Genomic DNA, 18,931 nt, shown 5'->3' with positions numbered 1-18,931 from the left:
ATGATTAGTTTTACTACTGAATGTATCTTTTTTTTTTTTTTTTGACACGGAGTTTTGCTCTTGTTGCCCACGCTGGAGTGCAATGGCGTGATCTTGGCTCACCACAAACTCTGCCTCCCGGGTTCAAGCGATTCTCCTGCCTCAGCCTTCCTTAGTGGGTGGGATTACAGGCATGCGCCACCACTCCCGGCTAATTTTGTATTTTTAGTAGAGACGTGGTTTCTCCCTGTTGGTCAGGCTGGTCTCAAACTCCCGGACTCAGGTGATCCGCCTGCATTGGCCTCCCAAAGTGCTGGGATTACGGGCGTGAGCCACTGTGCCCAGCCTACTGAATTTACCTTTTAACTCAATGCACTTTATTACTGTGTAAAGTAAGTTCTTTATTGCAGCAAGTACAACAAAATCAAGAAGAGATACTTATTCTTAGTGGGTAATATTTGTTAACTGTATTTATAAATAAATGAACATCCACATAATATATACACACAGAGAATTGAAATTTAAATAAGATTTAAATTAAATTAAAAAGGACTGAGATAGGAATACAAAAACTGGGCCTGTAATCCCTATGTTGACATTAATTGGTTGTGGCTTTAGACTTGTATTCTCTGGATTTCACATCTTCATTTGTGAAACCACAGTACCATCGGGAGGCTGTCCTAGCTCAATGGATTTTCAAACAGAGCTTTACTAAATCCGGAGGGTTTTGTTTGTCTTTGTTTTGCTTTTTGATCCTTTAGAAGATCTGTCTTATTGGTGATTGATGTGGAAAGGGTGATGCAGTGTGTATTTGACAGTATTCCAGGCCCCCTATACCACTTCAGATAGAACAGATTTGTGTTTGTTTACGATTCTGGGTAAGATTTCAATCAAGAAAAGATTTCAGCACTGATGAAGGCTATACAATAACTGATCTCAAGGTTCCCAAATGTTAATAATTTCTTAGAAAATGTTCTAAGACAGATCTTTAACTCTTAAAGTAGAGGAGTATCAGTGAATCCCAAATAATATTCCTAAGGATGCAACCCAAAGAGTTGTATTAGGTTACAATGCCAGAGTATGCTTTTATTTTCTATGTGAAGTGCTGTTACTTCAATTACGTGTGTTTGTGCTTATTATTTATTATTCTATGCTTGCAATAAAATGCAACAAACAATTTTTTTCTTTTTCTTTTTTACTCCTCCTTCTTCACAGACTCAACAAGCAATTGATGAATACTGACCCTATGTAAATATGGTTTGGGAATTCTGAGAAACATTCTGATAGTTTGTTCAAGTAAAATATTAGGTAAATCTCTTTGTACAGTGACACTAAGATCTAAATACCTTATTTAACAAATTATACTTCGTAGTTTGTTCAATCGTGACACTTTTTAGAGGGGAAGTTGTTTATGTACTATGTCTTGTTCTTTTGCTTGTTTTCTCAGTTTTATAACTAATAATTTGTAAATTCTGGAGCACATAAAAGTATTTAATTTCATGAGAAAAACGCAGATCTGCAGGGGATATTTTGTAACTAGAAGAAATGAAGTGAAATTCAGAAGGTAGAAAAAGAGTTTGACATTAACAACAAAATAAAAATAAAGAATTATTTTTAGAAGCATTATACGACTTAATTAAAAAGCACTTATATATAAATGAGAGCTAAAGTATACTCTATTTTAGTTCGGAAAACCTATTAAAATGTATTCATGCACTTCACATTTCTCTAAAGGTTTTCCTATTCATATGTGTGTATATATATTATATATAATATATGGAGATATATATGTATATATAGATCTCACAGACATAAACCTCTATATACATACGCACTTACAGTCAGGCATTCTTACAGTCACACATTCTCTGAATTTTCCCACACAAAGGCACATAGATAACACAGCAATCATCGTGACCTCCTTGCAGTTGAAGGAAAGGGGAAGGATCTGTCAAAAAATCATTTAATGGTACTTTTGAAAGCATAGTAAAGCACACTCTATTCAGGGATATAGCCATAGGTGATAGGTATACACACCACTGCAATAAGATTTTGCAGTAGGGGAGACTGGACTCAACTCTAAATACTGCTGGCATCAGCAAGTGGGAATTTATAACTAAAAAACAGAAAAAACAGGGTGGGGCCATTAGATGGAAAATTACTCAAAGAAAACATAAGGGGTGAGGGGTTTTCTGGCTAAACCCACCTAACTGGATTCTTGCTGAAGGCAGGTTAAGATGATCAGACATCACTTAGGGAATGGTGGAGGATGAGGAACCCAATTAGATATTGAGGGTAATTAGACATCAAAGAAGGGGTAGGTTCCTGCTATAATGACTTAGCAGGGTTCTTGCTAAAATTGGGTTTCACAAGGAAGTCTACAGATGGGCTAGGAAAAAGTTTGGTCAAGCACAGAATCTTTGTCAGATCATATTGTGCTATAATAAGAGAGCAGTGATGATGCTTATTGCTTAGGAAGGTGATTTGGAGGTACAGTCTGCAGGTACTTGTTTGGAGGGAGCAGCTCAACCTTTGCCACTGTTAGAAGCATCAAAAGCTAGAAAAGAGGAAGCTTACTTGTCCTTTTAAAATAAGTGCTTTTTGCTTCCTGTCACATTGACCTGATAGCCTCTCAATCTGGCTCAGTCTCACTGTGAAGTTTAGCTGCTTGAAATCAGGATAACGTGTGCCAGGCAGGATAAATTGAGCTACAAGATAGAATTGGGTATGACTCACTGCCATCTCTGAGATTGTGCTTAAAGAGTTAGGCCATTTCTCTGTTTTGGGTTTTACTGTTCCCAGCACAGATACTTTATAATGCTTGAATGGTACTTGGAGTGACCTTTTCATGTTCCCTTTACCATGCCTTTTGACTCTTATTGTGGAAAATGCTTTCATCAGTTATTCTTGAACATTTTGTTTCACAAAACTTTCACCAGATCTGGTAGAAAATTCAGAAGAACATGTTATTAAGCCTTAAGTTTATATTTTTTCCGAGATGTCTAAAAAATTTCTTTATTGAAAACAGATATTTCAAAGTTCCTCTTATCTATAGAGAACTGACTAATCCACAGCTGCTATTCAAATCAGTTTAGCCAGGCAAATATTTCATAGGAATTTTATGTATTGAAATGCATACATATGTATGTAACTGATTCTACTACAAAAATAGAGGGGGTTGTCTTTTCTGCCAAGTATACTAGAAAACATGATTTTAATGCTGTATATGCAAAGGAGCAAAAAAAGAGACAAAATGCAATATATTATAAAATGAACAATTGGTTAACTAAATTCTGAAAAATCATTTTAAGTAAAATTAGTCAAGAGAGTTAGGCAAAAGCAAGGATATGAGTACACTGAGGAATACACTGAATACTATCGAGAAACTCAGAAGGAAATAATTATAATTTTGTACTTTTTAATAAGATATCTGTGGTATCTGGCAGCCTGTCAGCAGGGACATTTACTCTGCTCAATAATTATACAGAGAAGAATGATTTAGTCTGTGTTCCCAAACAATTAATGAGACCAAGATTTCATTCTTCTGAAACCAACTTTGATGGTTTGTTTCTGGATTGTTCAAGAATTCCTTGACAGGTTCTAATAAAAGCAAATTTAAAATTGTTCTTGAGAATGTCTTTTATTGACATTCTAGCATTTGTTACTTTAAATTTTAACACTTTATATATTTCTTGGCAAAGTGGTAGATAGAGAGAATTATGATTAGCAGATTTTTGTTTTGAATACTGGTTAATTAAGTGATAAAGTTTTATTGTATCCTGCTTTTAAAGGAGTCTACTTTATCCAGACTGAGAAACAAATGTTGTACTGGAAAACCTAAAACAATAATTTAATAACATCTGGACTACAAAAGCATATTTATTTACCTATCTGTTTATTTTTAGTATAAATTATATAGATACTTCATATAAAACTTCCATTGTTATTTAGCTTTTAAATATCAAGAAGTTTCCATAAACAATAGAACAATGTTTGAAAAACATTTTAAATTGTGATTGCTATCATGGCAAATCCATTAGTGAAACCAATCAACTGAATTATAAACACTGTTTAAGGAGAAATTTGACATGCCATGAAAACACAGGCTCATCATGTGAGTTGGAAACAACTCCCTTTTGGGAGTATCCTGGATCTTCTCCTTAGAAGTTGAGTGATCTTGGGCCAATCACTTAATTTCTCTACACTTTGGCTTCCTCATTGGAAAACTGGGATGAGAAATGATATATTTTTGGTGTTTGGCTGTATTAGACAGGTTACTAGAAAGAAACAGATGACACACTGACAAGTTATCACAAGCTGTTCAGTGAATAAACTATTTTCAGAAGTGTGAACTGGGGAATCAATGAGGGCTGTGAAGCACCCAGAGTCTAGCTAGCAGCAGCAGGAAGCTGTTAGCACCTAGTCCTTAAAGGGCAAGAAGCTATGTAAGAGGGCCACTTGCAGGATTTAGGGCTTTAGTAGGTAATGTAGCTTCTGCTAGATCTTAGTGGAGTGGACAGTGAACTGGGAAATAACATTCCTTCTTTCTACTATGCTCTAATCTCTGGCCGGTACCTCCTAGTGGCTGAATGCAACCAGGAAGCAAATGGACTAGAACTCGAGTGACACAACTCATAGTGTCCTGGGGCTCAGAGCACACCAGAGAAAGGTGGAGACTGGACCTAAGTGGGACCCAAATTGAAGACAGGCACCACACTGGCATACATTAAATATTCGCTCAAGAACAAGAAGAACAAAACAATCTCCTAACTCCTAAGTCTTGCTGTGTCATAAACTTTCTCCAGGCCTTCAATAAATCTCATACATGTGCATTGTTCTTATATGGTACTTTTTTCCCTTAGTGAAAATCAAGATAAGGGGCTCAGTGCGTGTTTAGGTTAATGCCAGGGCAGAGATAAAGAAACAACGGTAAGATTCAGAACAGAAAAGAAGACATCAGCAGAGTGAGGAAGTGAGAGCCAGAGAAAGACTTGAGGACACAAAAGCCATAGGAATTCAGAGAAAGTTTTGGAAGAACATGGTGTTGGATTTTCTGCAAAATAATTCTTGTTTTGTATTTTCTGCAAAACATGAGAGGAAATTTTGTTGAGGCAAAAGGGTAGGGATACCAAAGTCTATCTTGCAAAACGAGCAGAATCCTATGTCAGACGCATGGAAAGAACAAATTTAACAACAAAACATAGTAACTGAGAGAATTAAAAATGTCTGAGATCCAAACTGATAGGGTGGTTTAAGTAAGGCAGAAGAATACACAAGCACATTTCTAGGGCAGGTTGCATGTAACTGGCCAGCATTCTCCTATAAGCATGGCACTGTCAAGAACTATGGTACCTGAGCTATTACCCTACCTGAGAGCTAAGAAGGTAGAACACAACAGTTTCATGGTTGCTGGCAGAAGACACAGAGACTTCTGGATCAAGCCCAAGGATTTTATTTCTCATGGCACAGCCAGCAGCATGAGCATCAGCATATTTGTGCCAGGATTTTTTTTTTTTTTTTTTTGCCTCAAGTCTTACAGGCCAACATGAATGGGTCCAGTAGATGTCTACATGACTAGTGCATTGCATTACTAAATTTATGGAACACAAATCTTTTATAATGGGAAGTAAGCATGCTTAGCATTTGTTCCAAAAGGAGATACTATCTCTATCTTCCAAGGTTGTTCACTAGACAAATATCCATGAAAAGATTATCTACCACAAAGGACAGTCACCAAGAAGACATGCAGAAAATGCAAGAGATCCATATAGAAGTGTGTCTCAACAGAGAGTTTACAGGGCTTGCGGTTGAGCATGAGTTTATGAGACCAGCAATGGCATGGCATTTTGCCATGATTGTGTGCCATAAATCATAATTCCTATCACAAATCTGGTCTATGTAGATATTACTAGACGTACATGTATTCTATGTAGAAATTATGATTAACCCAGAATAAGAGAAAGGCAATATTCTATAATAATTTGATATCGATTTTATAGGATTTTTTTTTTTTGAGACAGAGTCTTGCTCTGTTGTCTAGGCTGGAATGCAGTGGTGTGATCTCGGCTCACTGCAACCTCCGCCTCTTGGGTTTAAGCGATTCTCCTGCCTCAGCCTCTTGCCAAGTAGCTGGGACTACAGACATGTACCACCATGTGTGGCTAATTTTTGTATTTTTAGTAGAGACAGGGTTTCACCATGTTGACCAGGATGGTCTCAAACTCCTGACCTCAGGTGATCCGCCCACCTCAGTCTCCCAAAGTGCTGAGATTACAAGCGCGTGTCACTGCACCTGGCCGATTTTATAGGATTTAGATGTTAACGTTTCATAGGTACAAAATAAAGGCTAAAAAAAGGACTGACAGGTAGGAAGGAATCATTTAGTCATTATAAACTGTCTACTTCTGCCTTAATTAAAGATGAAAGAAATGCCCTAGAAGCATTCTGGGGGTTAATTATAGTGTCATAACTGAAGTGATTTGGGCTCAAATGCTAATACAGTTTTCTGAAGAGCTGAAATGGATTCAGATGATGCCTCTTTTACTCCACTCCTGCCTATTCTTCCTAAGGCTGGTGGTCCATTCTAAATTGGTGGCAACTTAAGTCATGTTTTATGACAGCAGACCTCAAAAAGAAGCACTCAGAAGTTAAAGGAACCCAAGATGAATCACACAATAAACTCTGAATGAATAGAATCCTAAGTTGATGACCTAAGAACACAACTGTCTTTATTCCAAGAATTACCAGCTGTCAGGCTGCTGTTGGGATTTAACAACCCCTTTGACTCTCACAATGATTTAAAAAATTGCACTAGTTGTCAACTCTTAATAATAAGAACAATTCACATAAAGAATCAAATTATTGACTTTTGCAGGAAAAAACCTCTAGTACACATGGCTGGTATTTTTAGATGGCAGAATTGGGGGCTGCTCTTTCAGGTAAATCTAGTGATTTTTTAAATTGTGTCACAGTTGCCATTACTCTATATTGTTTCTTTAAAACAGAGGCATAATGCAAGTTACTATTTTTCATACATTTGTGCTTTTTCCTTATAGCTAAACTATAAAGTAGAAATTGCTTCTTTGATTTGACTAACCAGCTTGGTCTCTTCAGATATTTCAGTTTACAAACCCTGCTTAACCTGTTTGCTCTTGACTTTGAAAGCCAATCACTGGTACAACAGCCAGGAGTGGCTTTTACCCTGATCCATGTAATTGGGATTGGGCCAAGACTTGACCTCCTGCTGGAGGATGAAAGGATCTCCTACTGTATTCCAATACTCAGGGACAAAATTTAGGCTCCAAACTGGTTATAGAGAGGGAAGATTGGACCTGCATTTCTGGTGAAGAAGCCAACGTTTGTAATGACAGTATTCTTAGTTTTTTATTATTTTTCAAGAGATATATACTTTGCTCATAAAAAAGAAAATATTCCCCCTGGCTCAGGTTCACTGTTTAAGTCTTGAATGAAAATCTTAAGAATCCTTCTGACTTTATTGAAGCTTTTCTGTCTTATCTTTCCATGTTTTTCCACACCTCTGATGTAATAACAGCCATGATTCTGTCAGTAGCATTCTGCTGCATTCCCTAGAGTGAGTGGGAAGCTTGGATGTTGCCTAGACTTAGCTTCACTAGCCATCCACCCACGTCACATCTGTCACTGGCCTTGAGCCTGTGAGCCAAGCTGAGGCACATTAGACTAATTTTGTTATCCTTAGTTCATAAATGCTTGTCCATATCACAGTGCCTTGTTATAATCTCCCACTGATATGTAGGTGGTATTCAGCTGATTCTATGATTTTGGGACAGACTTCAAATTTAAACTAGGACAACAGGTACAATAATTTAGAAATAAAGGCAGCAGTATTTACCTCAGAGTAGTTGCCTATAAGTGAGAGGTGAAGCCAGCTGGACTTCCTGGGTCAAGAGGGGACTTGCATAACTTTTCTGTGTCTAGCTAAAGGATTGTAAAGATTGAGAGGTGAAGCCAGCTGGACTTCCTGGGTCGAGTGGGGACTTGGAGAACTTTTCTGTCCAGCTAGAGGATTGTAAACGCACCAATCAGCGCTCCGTGTCTAGCTAAAGGATTGTAAATGCACCAATCAGCACTCTGTAAAAACGCACCAGTCAGCACTCTGTGTCTAGCTAAAGGATTGCAAATGCACCAGTCAGCTCTCTGTAAAAACGCACCAATCAGCACTGTGTGTCTAGCTAAAGGACTGTAAACGTACCAATCAGCACTCTGTAAAATGGACCAATCAGCACTCTGTAAAAGGGACCAATCAACACTCTGTAAAAGGGACCAATCAGCAGGATGTGGGCAGGGACAAACAAAGGAATAAAAACTGGCCACCCCAGCCAGCAGTAGCAACCTGCCCAGGGTGCATTCCACGCTGTGGAAGCTTTGTTCTTTTGCTGTTCACAATAAATCTTGCTGCTGCTCACTCTTTGGGTCCATGCCACTTTTAAGAGCTGTTAACACTCGCCGCGAAGGTCTGTGGCTTCATTCTTGAAGTCAGTGAGAGCATGAACCCACCTGAAGGAAGAAACTCCATACACATCTGAAAGAACAAACTCCGGACACACCATCTTTAAGAGCTGTAACACTCACCGGGAAGGTCCGTGGCTTCATTCTTAAGTCAGTGAGACCAAAAACCCACTGGAAGGGAAAAACTCTGGACATAATAAGGAAGAGGCAAGAAAAGAGCTCTGTGGTGACCCCATTGTGCCAGCATAGTGAAGCTTAAAATAGTCTCTGCATGTGATAGGATCCCAAGAAAATCAGCGGCATGTGACACTGTTAATAGTCAAACTTTAAGTTCAAAATCAAACAAATCTTTTTTTAAATCCAAGTTGTACAAGCAACAAGTTTTAAGGGCTATCATTGTAGCCCATGTGGGATGGGGTGGGGAATCACAAATAACTCCTAAGAAGAGAAGGTGGCAGCAAGGAGCTGGGAGTAGAAAGCTCATTGGCCCCTGTATTCCAGAAAGGGCAGCTGCTTAGGCAGAGATGAAGTAATTTGGACAATCGAACAGGAAAGTCTAGGCCTGTAATTATGGTTTGGGACCCACAGAAGCCTTGATAATTAGAGAGTTTTGTGTACTAAACTAAAAGTGTGAAGACTCATTCAGGGATCATGAGAATAGACATTGGATAGTGGGACCCAGGGCCATAGGTGAGATGGAGATGACACACTCAATAATTCTGTGAACGTGGTATATGGTTGACAGCTGAATTTTTAAGGTACATGTCAGCGTTCTTGTCTTTTAAATGCCTGGAAGCCTTTTTTGTTGGACTGTTAGAGGATGGGGCTATGATTGATAGGTATACAATTTAAAATAATTTTTTCTTAAAATTCATGGCCTCTAGCTAACATTTCAAAAATCAAATTATGTAAGATTACCCAAGGTAAAAATGTGTCACTATCTTATTGATTCATACATAAATACTGCTATCCATAATAATATGCAGCATTTAGGCAAAGAAAAAGAACTACTGGCAGTATTTTTCTAGAGTATGAATATAGAAAATTAAGCTTGTATAACATTATAGAAAAAAACTCAGTTTACTGTGTTGCAACATGACAAGCAATATCTTGCCTTAAAATAACTGTGTGTGTGTGTGTGTGTGTGTGTATATATATATATATATGTATATATGTCTCCTGTTTCTTGAAAAGTGTTTCTGACATTGACATTCAAAGCAGAAGTAATTTCTGTATCACTGGGCCTGCACTGGAAACATGACAAGAGCTGAGTTGTACAATAAGAAATAATTCAAGAGCTTTCTCAAGATGTCAGTTGTCTAAAGAAAGATATTTGAACCAGAAGGCAAATATTTGAATGTAGGAAATGTTTTCCTTTGGAATTAAATTGTACATAAAATAATGCAGCCCTTTGTTTTTCTATTTTTTCTTTTATATTACTTAGTGCAATTCTTTGTCCACAGCAGGTGACAAATGTATGCTTGACTGTGGAGCCTTGAGTTGTTAAATTTGTAACTCTACTGTGTTTATTATTACCGTTATCACAGTATTTGCCCAGGTTATCTGCCTATAATGAAGAAGTAAATGTGTTGGGTTCAATTAACTTTAAGTGGGTTAGCTTATATAGTAATGACTTCACCAGGTGCTTTCACATATATTATGTGATTTAATATTTCTTCTGAAGTAAATTATACTGTTTTGATTTTATGAATGAAGATACCAAGGTATAATGAAGCGCAACAATTTACCTTAATCACATAATAAGTAGCAGAGATAAAATTCAAACATATTTTTAAATTTCAAATCCCACACTACTTCAATCTAATCAAGAAGAGCAAAATGCCTAGCTTATGCCTAGCTTATGGGCATTTTCATTTCTGTAACTCTGGTAGATACCTTAATTAATCTTAGCACATTTTCCGTTAACCCAAACTTGTCTTAACAACTACTCAACACAATACTTTAGGCAAAACTTTCGGTTAATTAAATATGTCATTCCAGTTAAAAACTCTCAGTTCCAATTCTGCATGGCTACATTCTAGTTCATTTTCTTTAATGCACGGTAAATAATAACTCTTCTCGCTGAAATTACAATCAAATCACTGTTAAGGAGTGAAATATATGGTATTTACCTCCTAGAATTCTCAGAGGAAAAGCAAGGGAATAAAGAAGTATCTGAAAGATGAAAACAAGTTTTGCCTTAAGAATTCTATGTATATATGAAAACGTTAAAACAAAAATCAACACAACTGGAAGCAAAATTCCTCTCAGGGGAAAATTGTCTTTGTTTAGGAAAACATGTATAAGTATATGGGCTAGAAGGTGAGACCTAGATTATATGGATTTACAGAAGTTAGGCAAATAAACAAAGAGAATTAGACTATTCAGAGAGAGAGAAAGAGAAAAATTGAGAGGGAATTAAACTCCAGAGGGAAGAGGATCTCAAGAAAAGGAGATACAAGAGAACACGCTGAGCATTTAAGACATTTGTGATATCCTTCCAATCCCATGAGAACCTGCTGAATTTTTTGAGTGAGAGTTCTGTATCCTGTATTCTGAGATTTCACTGATTCCTGAAATTTGCATGGCCTTACACACGGATAGTGTATTTGAGAGGTGATTCTACAAAGCGGAAGTGAAGAAACAGTAAGGGTGATAAAGGATAGGGGGGAAAAAAGCATTATAAGCTGGGTATCACTCTGGAAAAATAGCATTTACTGCCTCTGGGGACCTGATAAGGATCCATATAATATATACTTCAGAGATTTTTCACCAAAGACTAGGAAGCTATGGTAATCATCCACTAAGCCCAGTTTCTCATGGCTTGAGTGTTATCCCCAGGGCTACCAATTCTCTGTACATATGGGTTATGCCTATGTTGGCTGGGTGGTTTTTCCTGACTGTGGAGGAAGTTTCAAGGTAGTAGAGACTCCATGTGACCCAGAGGTGGGAAGCTGACAGTGTGCATGCAACAGACCATGACAGCTGTGCCAAAATCTAGTGGACCAAGAGGATGATGTAGGAGGCATCTCAATCGTCTGCTATACGTTATAATTTCCCATTTTTCTCTGGACTTATATCCATTGGATTTTGTTTATTGCAAATAGCAAGACTGAAATAGGAGTACCATCTAAATAAAATATTGGTCCTCTATGACTATTTGTAATTTTAAATTTATATCTCTGCAGTTATATGCTTTTTTTTTATTAGAATATCTAACCAGGTAAAGTCATATCCCTGTGGAAAAAAAAAAGTGACCTAACAAATTTAATACGCTTATCTCCTCACTTTAAAAATAAATCAGCTTGATATTTTATATTTAAAGAATTATTTTAGAAAGGCCCATGAGTAGAATTTAACATGGAAAATATTCTGATATTAGAGAAATATCTATAGAAAATGTTCTGAATTAATTAGAAGACAATTATATACATAGCATTTCTTAACTCTTAAAATTGTTGATGGGTAGAGCCCTTGATGATTTTTATTTTAATAATAAATTTTTAATTAGGATATCAGGTTATATGCAAAGTAACTTTAAAACAGTTGATAATTCTTTATTTTAATCAGGTTAACAAAGTCTATGCTTCTACTGAGATATTAGCATTTACAAATTTTTTAATATATTTCATGATTTAAGAAGAAGCATACATGCAAATTAATTAATTTGAAGAGCAGAATATTGTCTTACTTTGCTTTCTGACTTGGTCAAAGGAACTAGCAGTGATGGAAGTCATAAAATATATGAGTTAGATGAATTATTTTTAGGACTCTGTAAATGAACAAATAGCATTACCTTTTAACAATTCATTTCACAATATCACCACCATATATTTTTAAATTGAATGTAAGGGTTTCTCTGCAGCATATAAATATAGAAGTTTCTTCAAATTAGTTCTGCACTTTAGTTTTAGCTTCTTATTTTAAATCTGAAAAAGTTTACATCTCTGCTTTTAAAAAATCAGCATTCAATAAAGGTAGAGTCCAAATAAGTAGAAAATAACATTTCTTGCGTTCGTATCATGAAGATGTCTACCTCTGTTTTCCAAAATGTTTCATTTTCCAGATTGAACTAATGGTTACAATATATTTTTAGATGGTTATAATTTTTTGGTTAATCAACTACATGCGTCTATGTATCTGATATATTTCATAATGTTTATAGCATTATTTTTATCGCTATAAAATTTTTTGATTTCTTTTTGTGACAGAGGCTTGCTCTGTCCCCCAGGCTGGCTTGCAGTGATGAGACATCAGCTCACTGCAACCTCTGTCTCTAGAGTTTGAGTGATTCTTGTGCCTCAGCCTTCCAAGTAGCTGGGATTATAGACACTCAACGCTATACCTGGCTAATTTTTGTATTTTTATTAGAGACAGGGTTTTGCCATGTTGGCCAGGCAAGTCTTGAACTCCTGGCCTCAGGTGATCTGCCCGCCTCAGCCTCCCAATGTGCTGAGATTATAGATGTGAGCCACCATGCCCAGCTTTATTCCTATAAAATTTTAAATGAATTTGAAAGTATAATTTATAAGGAATATAAAGGATAAATATAAAAAACAAAATATGTAATTTTTTTAAGTCTGCATAAAAGTCCAAAAAAGTGATTATTGAGTAAAACTAAAAACGAGGTTAAACGACAATAAAGATTAAACAAAAAAGAGAAATTGAATGAAAAATCTAGGTGAATTACTAGAAAAGCATATAGAAAAATGATAAAGCTGTAAAAAAGATAATATATTTGTTCCTGTAGTTACATTTTATTTTGTCAATAAAAAGAAATAGTGAAAGTGAAAGCAACTATATTTTTATTCAATTATATTTAATTTATTCAGTCCTCAATAAATTACACGCATCTGAAATGGAGCACTGTTTCCTAATTTTTCCACTGTGTTAAAACAGCTGCATGAGTATTTGCTCAGTCTGGAGGTATGTATGGGATAGACTGAATAAAATATAGATTATATGATATATATGAAAGGTACTCTGGGGAAGTTAAGGTAACCTCTCAAATATAAAGATACCGGACGACGTGTGGCGATGACAATTATCCAGGCTAGAATAAATAGAATAATACTAGTAGCTAAGATGGGACTTAAGCATTCATCCTCTAAAGCAGTTAAAGCTGAGATTGCCATCACATTTCAAATATTTGTTTTGGATGGACAAACACAATGTAGTATAGATAAAGTTTACTTCAAATGGCCTCCAAAGAGCTTAAAAATAAGGAGAAAACACACTCCCATATAATTGCTAATAGAAACGTACTATATGTATTAGATGCTCAGGAAGAGAATACAAACAGTAATTTTAAGTATGACCTTTTACTTACAAGTTACAAAGGCAGATGCTTTAAACTGCAGTTGTTGAATGACATTTGGCTCATTCTCATAAGCACGTAACTCAGCTGAGCATGACAAAGATTGGTGGTAGCAGGTATTTTTTTATTGAATAATGGTTATTTTTTGTATTAGTCCATTTTCATTCTGCTAATGCTTGGCATACTCATGGCTGGGCAATTTACAAAAGAAAGGCTGGGGAGACCTTACAATCATGGGGGATGTTGAAAGGCATGTGTCACATGGCAGCAGACAAGAAAAGAGAGCTTCTGCAAGGAAACTCCTGTTTTTAAAACCATTAGATCTCATGAGATTTATTCACTATAATGAGAACAGCACAGAAAAGACTCGTCTCATGATTCAATTACCTCCCACCAGGTTCCTCCCATGACACATGGGAATTGTGGGAGTTACAATTCAAGATGAGATTTGGGTGGGGATGCAGCCAAACCATATCATTATTTTAAAAAAGTATGAGATAGTTCAGCTGTTTTATTTTAGGTATGAGTTGATGGAATGGAAGATGATGTAAGGTATAGAGAGAAAAGGAGTGGGAACTGTAATGGTTACTGGAGTGTAAGCATGTCATATTGCAGGCCATCATGAAAGGAACATGTTATGGAGAATTTTGAAAGGAGGAAAGTACAAAAGTGTAGTTTGTTTCTGAAGAAGGAGAAATTAAATTTGCAATGCCTCAGATGGGTTTAAGAGGATTATATGTGGAAATCATGACTCTCTCATAACTGGATAAATAGAATTATGTAAGAGACAGGCTGAAAACAGATATTAAAAGCCCATGATTGGTTGTTTAAATATCATATAGGACTTTATTTACCTAAGATTTTGAATGCTAAAATGGTCATATTTATGGATGAAGAACATGACTTTTACAGTATGTGGACAAACTTAGTTACATAAAAAGGTTTATTAACAAACATATGCATATGTGATTTCATTTTTAACAGAGCTAATGAAAGGGAGTTTATTTTCCCCTAACAAATATTTTCAAAGGAGTTGGCTTACTTCTTGGGGTGTGCACAAGGGCTGAGGGGATTACTACCTAAAGATTATAAATGTGCAGAAGCCAAAGAGATGCTGAAAGATAGATTGAGAGGGACGACTAAAATTTATGTTTTAGATATTGTTTGATATTAAGAGGCTTTGGAGGATTCAAGCGTATATACATCTAAAATCATGATAATTCTAATATAGATCTTATTTGTCTTCTGTTCTTTGGGAATATTGCTTATTCAGGCACAAAAGTATGTGTCAATTTAACTTTTCATATGAAACACTGCCTTTCTTTCTTGGTAATATTTCTCTTCCATTATCAGCACCTTAAAACCATGCCAAATAAATGGTAGCACCAATAATAACAATAACTATCATTTGTTTAGTGCTTATTCTGCCCAGGCCCTGTTTTATTTATTTATTTCTTTTCTTTATATCACTTAGTCCATAGAGGAAACACATAAAAATATTTTCTGAGGTTTAAAGAGGTTAAACATTTGCTTTAAAATGCTCAGCTTGGAATTTCTGGTTCAGGAGTCCAAGCCTAGGCTGGACTCCAAGCCTGTGCTCTTAATTTATATATCACAATGTTCTGAGTTTTAACATATTGTCAGAACTTCTCTTAATGTCTCTCAAAGTTATTAAGAAAAACTTATGTTGACTTACGTTTGCAGGTTTTATTTACTGACTGCTTATTTACAATGCACTGTGCCAATTCTTTATATTCCTTATTTCATATAACAGTTAGACACAAAATAGTCACTGAGGAAGACAATGAGTTTCACAAAGATAATGGTGCAGCCAGATTATCAGTGCCTTGAACATGGAAGAGTTAGGAAAGCCATCCAGGTTAAAGAGTGAATTTGACTCTGCCAGACATTTACCTATTCACTAGGAAAATGGGAGATGATGATGATGTCAGAAGTACAATATTTATATTGTGTTTCAAGCACTTACTGCATAATTTTTATAATTATTCCACAATTAAGAAGATTATGTGTGGAAAACCATGTTTCTTAAGAATTGTGATAAATAAAATGCATAAAAATACAAAACCATTGTATATTAGCCATCAAAATACCACCTTCGATATTCTAAAAATTCTCAACTTCCACATACTTTAAAAATGTATAACATGAATAATCACAAATCTGAACTAAAACATTTACAGAAGTTTGTGAGGAACAAGTGAATATGCTTTTAATTTGGACAATTTAGAGAAGAAGAATATTTTTTAAAAATGTGTACATCTAAATAGCCACATTCTCTCAAAATGTAGGGTTTTCCAAGGGAATGGGGAGTATCTTAATTCGGTCGGTTACTGAGAAGAGGTTAGGTTAGAGAGTTTTTAGTGTGATTTTCCACGCTATAAGATGAGTTCTGTGGGTAGAGGTGATTCAGTAATGCCTACACTTCAGATGCCTAGATTGTTGACATAGTGTGTGGACTGGTCTTCCTGCTTTGCAGTTTGAGCCTTCAAATAGCAGCCAGCATGTGTCTATTAAGGGAAAATCAGATCATGCCACTGTTCCAAATGTTCTAGGGGTTTCCATCTTACTCAGAGAAAAAGCTAAACTTTGTGCACTAACCTATGACATTTAATGAATTTTTGGTTTCCTTTCTTTCTTTTTTTTTTTTTTTTAAATCTTCTTGTACCATCTCCCTGGTGTTCAATCGGCTATAGCCACACTGAGGTACTTGTTATCTGTCACCTGTGCCATTGTGAGGAAGCATGTGGAGGTTCCTGACTCCAGGCCTTTGCTCGGCTGTACTCTGCCAGGAACCCTCTTCCTCTTCCTCGGAGCATTTCTGCATAGCTCTCTTTCTCTTTCTTCCTTCCTTTCTTTTCCTTCCTTTCCCTTTCTTTCTCTCCCTCCCTTCCTTCCTTCCTCCCTTCCGTTCCCTTCCCTTCCCCTTCCTTCCTTCCTGCCTGCCTGCCTCCCTCCCTCCCTCCCTCTCTCTCTCTCTCTTTCTTTCTTTCTGTCTCTCTCTCTCTCTCTTTATTTATTTATTTTTTTGAGATGGAGTCTCGCCCTGTCACCCAGGCTGGAGTGCAGAGGTGCAATCTCAGCTCACTGCAACCTCTGCCTCCAGGATTCAAGTGATTCTTCTGCCTCAGCCTTCCGAGTAGCTGGGACTACAGGCATGCACCACCATGCCCAGTTAATTTTTGTATTTTTAGTAGAGACGGGGTTTTGCCATGTTGACCAGGCTGGTCTCAAACTCCTGACCTCAGGTGATCTTCTTGCTTTGGCCACCCAAACTGTTGGCATTGCAGGCGTGAGCCACCGCACCCGGCCTCTTTTCTATTTTTTGATAAAAGGTCTTGCTCTGTTGCCCAGGCTAGAGTGCAGTGGTATGATAATGGCTCACTGCAGCCTCAACCTCCTAAGCACAAGCAATTCTCCCACTCTGCCTCCCAAGCAGCTGGGAGGACAGGCATGTGACACCACGCCCAGATAATTTAAAAAATATATTGTCGAGATAGGATCTAGCCATGTTGCCCAGGCTGGTCTTGAACTCCTGGCCTCAAGTGATCCTCCCACCTCAGCTTCTGAAAGTGCTGGGATTACAGGTATGAGCAACTGCGCCCTGTGCCTCCTTTATTTCTTTCAGATATTAGTAAAATGACAGCTCATCACTGAAAATCGCCCTGTATTCTTTGTCTAAAATTATATCCCTCTGCCAATTATTCCTATTGCTACCCTATTTGATTTTATTTTTCAGCACTTCCTACTGTTGAATATTCTACATACTTTACTGAATGTTTATTCATTGTCTGTCTTCCCCACTAGAATGTAAATTTCATGAGGAAAAGGATTTGTGTGTATTTTGTTCACTGTTATTTTCCCAAGATCTAGAATAATACCTGGGATATAATAGATATACAACAATATTTGAAGAGCAAATGAATAAATAAATTATTATTAATTTATCAATTATGCCCATAATTTCCACAAAAACATTTTAATTGATTTGTGCAGAAAAGCAAGCACATAGTGGATACTCATGTTTTTTTCAGAAAGATTCTGGAATCCACAGGAAAAGATATAATTATTCATAGATTTCCTCTACTTCCACTAGGATAAGACATTATTAATCTCTACTTGAAGGTAATTACACATAGTGATTTCTAACATATTTAAAAATTGATTAATTTTCATTTCTTATTGATGTTATTTTCTTGCTGATGTTTGTCCCATTCTTAAGACAGCGATTTTCAACTCACATGCAGCCCTTGCCTCTTTATGAGTTCTAAAATCCCTGGGTTGAACATTTTCCAAAATTAACCTAAGTCTGAAGGATGAAAGAAAGTTATTGGCATTAACTTTTTCTTGTGTCAGTCCATTTGCCTTGCTTTGAGAAAAAGTATCATATCCCAGATCTCAGCCATTTATGTCATTTAGTGGTTATAACTGATCCAGGCCCAAATGACAGTGTCCTTTTTGTGCAAAGGAAACAGTTACAATTATATAAGTTACTGTAACAATACTTTATAATCCTGACAACAGCAACAGAAAAAGCATAAAATCTGTTCAGCAGCATGTATTAATATTCTCTCTTCATCACGGGTACTAAAATAGCATTGCAGATATGACTAGAAAGTCAATGCAAGATGTTTCAGCAATTGTCTAGATGCCTTATTTTCCTCTTTGGAGACTGTCTCTCTTTTTCTGGAAGAATTAATCATGCTCTCCTTAGTTAACTCTGTACTCGTTGTATATTTTTGTGATTAAACTTTAGAGGATGGAGAATATGTCTTACTCATCTTGGTAAACTCCACATTAAAGAATTTGAAGAATAACTGACTTGATTAATGTTAATGCTATTTAGAATAGAATGTTTAAACATAGAATCTGATGTATAATTAAATCTTTCAGAATATACTATAATTGATAATGTAATGCACCTTGAATATTGAAAATATTTTCATAAAAATTTATGGCATATATAGAAAACCAAAAATAATTAAAAATCTACATCTTTAGAGATGCAGACTAATTTCTTTATGGTTATAGATAACTGTCTATAACCATAACAACTTTTTTTGGAAGAAAAATGTTAGAAATAGGAAGTTTAATTTACTGTGCAATGAGGTGAATGATTATTAACATTAT

General features: G+C 36.2%; 1 long non-coding RNA gene across 2 annotated transcripts in view; it reads left to right on the top strand.

The window, feature by feature from the left end:
• LOC117980106 (uncharacterized) overlaps nt 1-18,931 on the top strand; it is a 38,066-nt gene that overhangs the window by 839 nt on the left and 18,296 nt on the right. The window lies entirely within an intron of this gene.

This window comes from Pan paniscus, chromosome 3 (assembly GCF_029289425.2).
Source record: "Pan paniscus chromosome 3, NHGRI_mPanPan1-v2.0_pri, whole genome shotgun sequence".
NCBI lineage: Eukaryota > Metazoa > Chordata > Mammalia > Primates > Hominidae > Pan > Pan paniscus.
The sequence above is the reverse complement of the archived record's forward strand: the minus strand, read 5'-3'. Positions and strand labels throughout refer to the sequence as shown.